The following is a 9,645-nucleotide window of genomic DNA, read 5'->3' as shown; positions in this document are numbered from 1 at the left end:
CACACACACACACACACACACATACACTCTGTTATCAGTGTTAAAAGGATCTATCACACACTTACACACACATACACACAGTGACAGTAACATCATCAGAGGGGAAAAAGGCCCGTCTGCAAACATTTAAAGGCGTTTTCAGTGGTTAGTGCAGAAATCACAATCCCTTAACACACTAAGACACACACACACAAACACAGACACACACACACACAAACACAGTGTAACTACAGCTTCCCTTTGGAAAGTCTCAGACCTGTGAGCCCAGCAGGTCGTGTTCCCCTGTTCGCCTGTGAAACGCTCAGCCCGGTTTCATGGCAATTGCACGTGAAATCATGTGGAAACGTATAAAAGCGACAAATAAGTTCCTTCTCCCAGACATCACACCCTCATGTTTTGGATGAGATCCGAGCAGTGGAAATTGAGCTATATTAGAGCAATTAAAAAGTCTTAATCCTGAATGTTAATTATTTCAGGGGGTCATGAGACAGTATCTGAGCAGCTCAGTGGCATGAGCTGACCTGTGAAATTACATGTTTTTTGAAACAGCAGAGATAATGAGGTCTGAATTTCTACAGTTTCTGGCGTATAAGCCGACCAACGCAACCTGGCTTCATAAGCCCTGCAAGAAATTTTGAATGTGAAGCTTGCAGAATCTGATAACACAAAGTGCTTTAGAGGGCAGTTGGGGAGGTGAGGTCACTGCACATTAGAAACCAGACAGACACTAAAGCTATCTGGTTCAATCCCAATGTGAGAATTGTTTTTCACCAACCAAACACATACCAGCAAGGACCTTATTTCCTCACAATCAAACTATAACCCATTGTCCAGTTTTTCTTGCCTAATCCACATTCAGCTGTTGCTGCCTTAGCCTTCAAATTGCCATTACAGCTTTTCCCTTGCATGAATACCATGCTACACCCATACTGGGCCTGCTGTGGAGACTGTACAGCATCAGCACCTTTTGGTTTCCCATTGGAATACTGAGTAGTTGTGTACAGAACCAAATTGTGCACAAAACAAATCAAAAACATGCCCCACTGTGCCAGTATGGCTACAGGACAGTACAGTTACTGTACATGTATGTAACCACCAGTGTTGGGCAAGTTACTTTCAAAATGTAATATATTACATATTACTAGTTACTTTCATTTGAAATTAATAAGTTACTTTACAATATTACTGTCTGTGTAGAGTAACTTGTTACTTATTACACTACTTTTGCGGTACTTTCACCAAAATAACCGCAGAAGTATGACACCGCCAGTTAAAAGCTTCGGTAACACAATTTGAGACCCTTATTGGTATTTACATGTGTACTTGGAGAAAGAAAGCCAGCTCTGTGTCGGTCTTAAACCTCTTCAGCTCCCATCTAGCTCTCCGACGAGTGAACGCCCGGCCACGGTTAACTCTGGTCGGTCTGACCCCATGCTTTGTCACGCTCCTTCGTAGCTCTTTTAGCCTCTTATAGAACTAGTGTTCGGCGTCGATGGGTCCGTCGGGCTCCCGGGATTTGGTGACCGGAGTCTCCGGTCTGCCGTGTTGCGGGGGGCCAGGGAACGGGAACTTCAAGCCGATCGATCCGCGGGGCTACCGGGCGCTCCGGGTCTCGCGCTGCCCTCCTTCTCCCTCTTAACTGTTTTAGCCTCTTCTGTTAAAAGGTTCTTGTTTTGTTTTGCAGAGGGTCCAGCAGTTACAGTCTTGTCTTCCATCTTAGTACTATCTGCCATATTGATTCGCTTCGCACTGTTCAATCTAAGCAACTAGTCTGCATTCAAACTGCGTCTGTTTTCTTCCTGGTTTGGTTTGACTTTCTGCCGGTGTCGGTGGCGGTCCGGCGCGCGGTGTGTTTCGGGTGGTAACACGTTACTTGACATGGTAACTGTAATAATATTACCGAAATCCTATTAGTAATACTGAATTTAGTATTACTTCGTTACTGCTAAAAGTAATATATTACCTGTAACGCATTACTTTTGTAGCGCGTTACCCCCAACACTGGTAACCACCATATTATTATTATTATTAGGCCTATTATTTTGGAAAACCTTACATCCTTCAACATTGTAATTGAAAATAAAAAAGAAAAGATTAAAATGACAAAAGATGCTAATAGGAAATGATTAGGAGCTCTAATATATCAGTTTGATACGGTGATGAGAGTAAATGATTTATAGAAAGAACTTTGTCTTCGGTTGTCATGGTGTCTTGGCAGGCAGGGGCGCACATATTGTGCTCGAAGTGTTCTGGATTTGATTGAGATGTTACTTTTTGTGAAGAAGTCACTTGACACAGTATCTGAAAAGGAAGCTCTTCATCAAAGGATGTGCTACAATGGATAATTTTCATCAAATGCGGTCTTTTCATGGGTTTTGGAGATGGTAAAAAATACAATTCCAGACAGAGTGGAAGTCCATGGCAGTGAGAGGTCAGCATGAAATGGGTACCAAATATCTCAGTAATGGAAAAAGATACAGACTGATACAGATCTCAAAGTGAGAATGGCATGGGAGCAATATGCTGTCACACATCACCACAGTGGTGTTGTCCATGGCCATGTTGCAGTGTTAAAGATGACGAGATGACTGTCAAGATGAATGTCTATTGTGGCATGTTTCATCATGTTACAGAACTGTATTGATGGGAATCTTAGCTGTCTCTATGTGGAGTGTCACAACAGTGCTTTCTGAGGCACAGGGAAATCTATCTATTCATCTATATGTCTTCCTTCAGCTCTGTCTCCCTCTCCCCTTTCAAAATGCTGCAAATTCTACCTATGGTAACTCAAATTAAACCGATATATCGGTATTGGGTTTCTCCCTGATCACAACTACATGAAAACAGTCTGTAAAACCTGAGATGAAGATGTATTTTCTTTCAATGAGCCACTAAACACCTAAAATAATTTCATTATTATGGGTTTTAATGAAGTTTTAGTGTCACTTCATGGTATAAATGCTGTTTCCACCCTACCAAGAATAAAATTTGGGGGGAAACACTGAATCCTTGTAATTTTTGGAATTTCCCAGGCATGAAAAGGGTCAAATTGTTAGATTGTGAATATAATGTGAATATAATCGGAGGCTTCAGTACAAAAATATTGTATTGGTGTATGTGCACAATAAAATGTGCATGTGTGCTGGCACCCATGAATGTGTGCATGTAACTGTGCAACTAAAATGTGTGTGTGTCTCTCTCTCTGTCTCATTAGTGTGTGAAGCAGCTCCCAGGTGTCATCCCCCTATCACACTTTGCCTTGTTATCTGCCCTCTTAATTGACCTCTGCTCGTTATCTCCTCCTAATTGAGGACCTCTAAACCAGCGTTTAACGAGGAGAGGAAGGAGAGAACAGAGTAGAGGTGGGAGGGGCGTGACCTATGACATCACAGCTCCTCCGGGGGTTTCCAGTGATCACACACACACACACACACACACACACGGACACAAAGAAAGAGAAAGAGACAGATATGTCGTACTCGCACATATACGCAGTGACACCCACATGAGACACTCACAGATAAACACACACACACACACACACATACAGTGACGCGTAGTGACACAGACATACTCACAGTGCCACACACAGACATGCAATTATGCAAGGGTCAAGGCAGATCAGTGTGTGTCAAAGGTAGGAAACAAGAGGTCACACTCCAGGAGACAGAATCAGAACAGTGAGAAGAAGCAAGACAGAGAGAGAGAGGGGGGGGGGGGGGGACAGAAGGGAAAGAGAGCAGAGAGAGAGAGAGAGAGAGAGAGAGAAAGAAACTGAGGGAAAGAAACTGAGGGAGAAAGAGAGATGGGGAAGGGGTCATTAAGGAGAGAGAGACAGAGAGAGAGGGAGGGAGGGGGGATGGAGAGAGGGAAGTATAGAGTAGGACATAAGACTGGGTGTGCCTAGTGGCCGGTGGGCCATTCTGGTTCTATGGGGAGTGATGTTCTTGCCCATGTTTAATGTTATTTTAGCACAGTTAATGCCACAATTTGTCTTATTCACATGGTAAACATATTTGATTTTCGTCATCAGACTCAGAATCATTTTATTTGCCAATTATATTTGCACATACAAGGAATTTAGCTTATTGCAGAGTGGGAAACACTCTGAAACTATGACGGCAAAACAGATGTAAACAATGGCAGACTCAACTGTTGTTGGACAAGAAATGTAAAATATACACAAAACTACACTGTCTACAGATTCTACAGATATCTATATACTGTCAACTCTATATATTTTACTCTCTATTTCCAGTAATTGTCTACTTTGCATGCATCCTAGACTTACATTCTGTTGTTCTGTAAAACCTCTGTTGCATAATGTAAGTGTCTGAGGAGACTGAAACGTTCTATACAAATAATAATAATAATGATGATGATGATGATGATGATGGTGATTATTATTATTATTATTATTATTATTATTAATATTATCATTATTATTATTATCATTATTATATGTTATCAATATTTTTGTTAACAGATGAAATTTGAGAGTAGTGTGAATACTGGTAGGAAAAAGCAGCAACTGGTAATTACTTCCTAAATTGCAATCTTGGATCCAAAAGTCCTGTATTAGTCGTGTCCTACTGTGTGTGTGTGTGTGTGTGTGTGTGTGTGTGTGTGTGTGTGTGTGTGAGTGAGTGAGAGAGAGTGAGTGAGTGTGATAAATACTGTGTTTCTTTGATTGCTGCCTCTCTTACACTGCGCTCCACTGCAATCACTTTCACAGCTCAGTTGGCATCTGATTATCTCTCTCTCACACACAGAAATACAAACACTCACAGATACACACACTCTGCATTATTTGCATACCACTTCCATCTTGAAATTGTTATTTTGGTAATCAGACAGACAGAGAGGAAACATAATTATGGAACTGGCTTCCACTTAGTGGCAGCAAGGCTTTGTTCAATGTGTGTGTATGTGTGTATGTTTGTGATAAGTACTGTCTTTCTTTGTCAAAATTGTGTGGCAGAAAATGTCAGAATGCATTGAGTAAACAGCCATCAGGGCGCACTTTGTAAATTAACCTGTAAAACACAATGTCAAGCCAGCCATTTCCACAGGTTTGAACTGTGGGATTAGATTCGGAAAGAATAAATACCATATTCTTCAACAGGAGATGGAAGGTGGTGGGAAAGTGATACGGTTTCATGAATCTGATGTGACATAAAATAGAGATGCTTAGCTGCCAAGCTGCAATCAGCCCAGTGGTTCTCAAAGTGGGACTCCAGGGGACCGTGTGAGGGGTATTTTCTTGGCTAGGACCAGCCACACTGACAGAATAACAGATTATCAGTCTAACTGTTTGATAACTGTGTGTGTGTATGCTCTTGTGTGTGAAAGAGATGTGTTAGTGTAAATGGTTTCATTCAGTAAGCAATTTGTGTATTTAAAGCTACAATATGCAACTTTTTGACATTAAAATAACAACAAGTAAACAGGATATATCATACTTTATCAGTTTGTGTCTGTGTGTCCCTGTGTGTACATGCTTAAACCCCCCAATTGCCTGAAATGGGCTTTCCACTGATGTTCTGGACGTTTTGGAGTGTACACCATTTTCTGTGGGCATGGCTGGGTTGAGCTGGGTTGTTGCTATCAAGCGCAGGGAAGTCATAGCAACAACAGCAATGGCAGAAAGCAGTAAGAAATGGATGAACAGTGAGGCATGCAGCAGACAAAGCCAGTTAAATAACACAGGTGAACATCGGTATTGTTCTTTTTAAAGTTGCCGATTCCCTGCATTCGTTGTCTTCTTCTTCAGCCTAGCTGTAATGGGCTTTATGGATGTCGGTTACATCAGGCTAGATGCTGTTTCAATGTGGACAGCTCATCAAGATGAGTGACAAGTGTTGAGGGCGCGAACTTGATCAATTGAGGGGGAGGAGGGCGGGACTAACAAATACACTTCCTGCCTCAAGGTGAAAAGTTCCTTATCATAGCTTTAAATAGTATGCTAATTATTTTGCAGCATCAGGTACTGTCAAGGGGTAAATAACTAGTTGCAGTCATCACTGGTGAATATCTATCTCCCTTTTGAGAAGCTAATATTTGTTTCATTCATTATTCTATTGATTACATGTAATGCCTATTCATAATCATACTGGCATAGCTATCAGTTAACAATCTTCCCTCAATCATCTCTTATATTGATTGAGAGATGATTATTAACCAGTGATATTCAACCTACCTAACCCAACTCTTATGAGTGTGTGTGTGTGTGTGTGTGTGTGTGTGTGTGTGTGTGCGCGTACCTGCATGCTTTTATGGGTGTATGTGTTTTAGTGAGTGTGGTGTATGTATGTGTGTATGTGTGTGTATACGTGTCACTTCTGTTTTGTATGTGTATTGTCTACTGTGTTGCATTAGTTCTGCGTGCGTTCGTTTTCCTGAGCAAGCGTTTCTCATGGTTCGTTCCTTTTCAAGGTAAATGTTCACTTCACTTCACAGACACTACAACTAGAAAATAGGAAAGTATGAGAGGTGATACACACCCGCAAATACATATGCACACACTGACGCACACACTGACGCACACACACACACACGTACATGTTGAAAGGACAAAGAAACCATTCCAGAGCCTTTTGATGATGCAGCAGAAATTGTAATTGATAAACGGGTGGCAGATAATATGCTCTATACACACATACACGTACCCACACACACATACACACACACACACACACACACACACACACACACATTGTCTCTAAGTGTGTGCTGTGATTATGGTTATGGTTATTTGTTTGCATTGACAATCATGATGGCCCAATTACCATCTCATCTCCTCTCACCTCATCCCCTCTCCCCTCCTCTTCTCTCCTCCCCTCCTCCTCTCCTTTCCTCTCCTGTCCTCCCTCCTCTCTCTTATGATGGGATGGTAACAATATCTGTTGCGTGTCCCATTGACCATTTGGTAAATTACTCTGTCTCCCCCTCCCTCTCTCTCTGCCTCTCTCTATCCCACCACCCTCCCTCTCTCTCTCCCTCTCTAGGCCATTTGTTGAATAATTCAGTATATCTATCATTCAACCATTTGGTAAATATTACACTATCTTTCTGTCGTTTACGGAATGATTCTCACAATATCCATTTGCCAATACAGCCTCATAATCATCTCTCTCTCCATTCTCCCTCTTTCTCTCCCTGTTTTCCTCTTCAACCCTCTCTCCATCGTTTACCAAATGATTTTCACTATCTCTCTCTCCGCTATTTGTTGTCTAATAATCATGTATCAAGGATGCGCGTGTATGCGTGTATATCCATAGACAATTTTCTGCAATGGTGATGGGGAAATCTATTACACCCTGGAGTGTGTGTGTGAGAGAGAAGATGGGACTAGCTATTCATTTTGTGCAGCGTTGAATGAAAGGTACGGCGTGATTGTGTCTAGCCGGTTTTGTGTGTGTGTGCATTTGTGTGCCTGTGTGTCTTTTCCTGTCTGTGTGTTTGCATCTGTCTGCGTTCGATCACACATTTAGGCAGAACGGTAAGCTGTAAAAGAGCCTGAGGATGTTTTCTGGATACAAGTGAAATCAATGCAAAACCAAAACTTGTTGCACACCACCTGTGAAGAAGTGTCTCTTAGCGGAACAAAATATCATATTCTGATGCACTTTGATAAGAAAAAAAATATTTTTTAAGGGCAGTAATTTGATACAAGGTAGGATTTTTCCCCTTGGTAATGTGTTGTTGTTACAGGCCCAATTTATGATTGCAGGATGGCAGCATCTATTGAAAACACTTTCATCCCACCATTGACTTTGTTTACGTTGTGATTTATCATATTAAAGCCATTTTTTCACTCTGGAATATATTGTGTGACAGTATGCAACAGCTAAACCTGTGCTTTACATGGTTGTCAAATGCATATTTTTAGTTAAACTCTGCAAGAACATTTGTAAATCTACACCGAATTAGGATTGTCAACAAAATTGCTGATTTAATATTTAAATATTACATCACACAATATTATCAACATCATCATCAGTGTTTCTTGTCATCATACATCATCATTATCACCATCAATATCCATTATAACAATGCTTTATCAACATCATCGTTAACATTTGCAATAGTATCATCAATATCTATCATCATACATTATAGAATAGAACAGAATAGAATAGAATCTTTATTGGCACATGTTTTTGGTACAGCGTGATGGAAAAATGGAATAGTTCTGCCACGTGCATGGACACATACAGTACATGAAGTACACGGTAAACAATGCATAATGAGTACAAAACTGGACATGCAGCACATTGTAATGCAAATCAGCAAATGGAAAAAGATCGGTGAATAATGTAAGCAGCCATTGAATCCACTGCAGAATACATGTGCAAGACAACACAATAAATGGCCTGTACAATTTTTGCTCTAAAATCGATGGTTAAAAAGGTGGATGCTTCACATGGGTCTAGTTTATTTACATTTTGAGTTGTTTGATGTGACAGTGAGCTGAACCCATTGCCCTAAACAATGCATTGTGAACCTTGTCAGTAGAACATAATTAGACAGTACTATCAATATTATTATTATTTATAATATTAGATCAAAGTCTAAGTCATACGTTAGCTATAAAAATGGGAATTGGGATTCAGGGAAATTCCTCAATCATAGCATCCCTAGACATCATCATATGAATTATAGATTGGGGCTTACAAAGAAATCATCGAGTTCAAACAGACAATACACATTGGAAGTACTGTTAAGGGGTTAGCATGCATGAAGAAACATGTGGAGACACATGCAAATGTACATGCACTTTGTCTCTCTGGGACACACAAATACACCATCACACACGCACATACACACACCCATGTTAATAATATATGTGATGTATGCTGCAATGTATTACATTCCCTCAGCTCTCTCATACCGTCTGTCTTTTTCTATATCTGTCAGTCAGTCAACCAGTCAGTCGGCTAGTCAGACCATTAGCGAGCCAGTCAGTCGACCAGCCAGTCCATCAGTCAGTCGGCCAGTCTTGCAGGCGGATAGCCAGCCAGTCAGTCGACCAGCTAGTCAGTCAGTCATCAAATAAATGTGGACACTTGCTAAATGACAGTTAATCAAATATTGTGGTTTTTATGAAGACAGCTGTAAACAGTGTCTATCTATCTATCTATCTATCTATCTATCTATCTCTCTCTCTCTCTTACTGTTCTTGGCAGACAATTTTCTACAAACACAAATCCTGGTTGTTCCATATTACATACGACATATTCTCTGGGAGAGCGAACATACATGTGCACCTTTGACATGATTCACCCACAGAAAATACACACAAACAATGTTATTCCATGCTGAGTGTGGCATGACTAATATATTAACACACACACACACACACACGCACACATACACACACACACACACACACACACAGCTTGTCAATGCTATGGTACGACATGTATGCTTGGACATGTTCTCCAGATATGTAATATTATTAAATTGAATATGGTGTAACCTTTACATGGCTGTCATGTGGAATATGCTTGTGTGTGTGTGTGTGTGTGTGTGTGTGTGTGTGTGTGGTCGTGTTGTGTGTGTACGTGTGTGTAATTTACATGGAATATGCTACCACATACTGCTGACAAGGATGTCACATGGGAGATGCTGTGTGAATCAGTC

This window comes from Centroberyx gerrardi, chromosome 19 (genome assembly GCF_048128805.1).
Source record: "Centroberyx gerrardi isolate f3 chromosome 19, fCenGer3.hap1.cur.20231027, whole genome shotgun sequence".
Lineage (NCBI taxonomy): Eukaryota > Metazoa > Chordata > Actinopteri > Beryciformes > Berycidae > Centroberyx > Centroberyx gerrardi.
The sequence above is the reverse complement of the archived record's forward strand: the minus strand, read 5'-3'. Positions refer to the sequence as shown.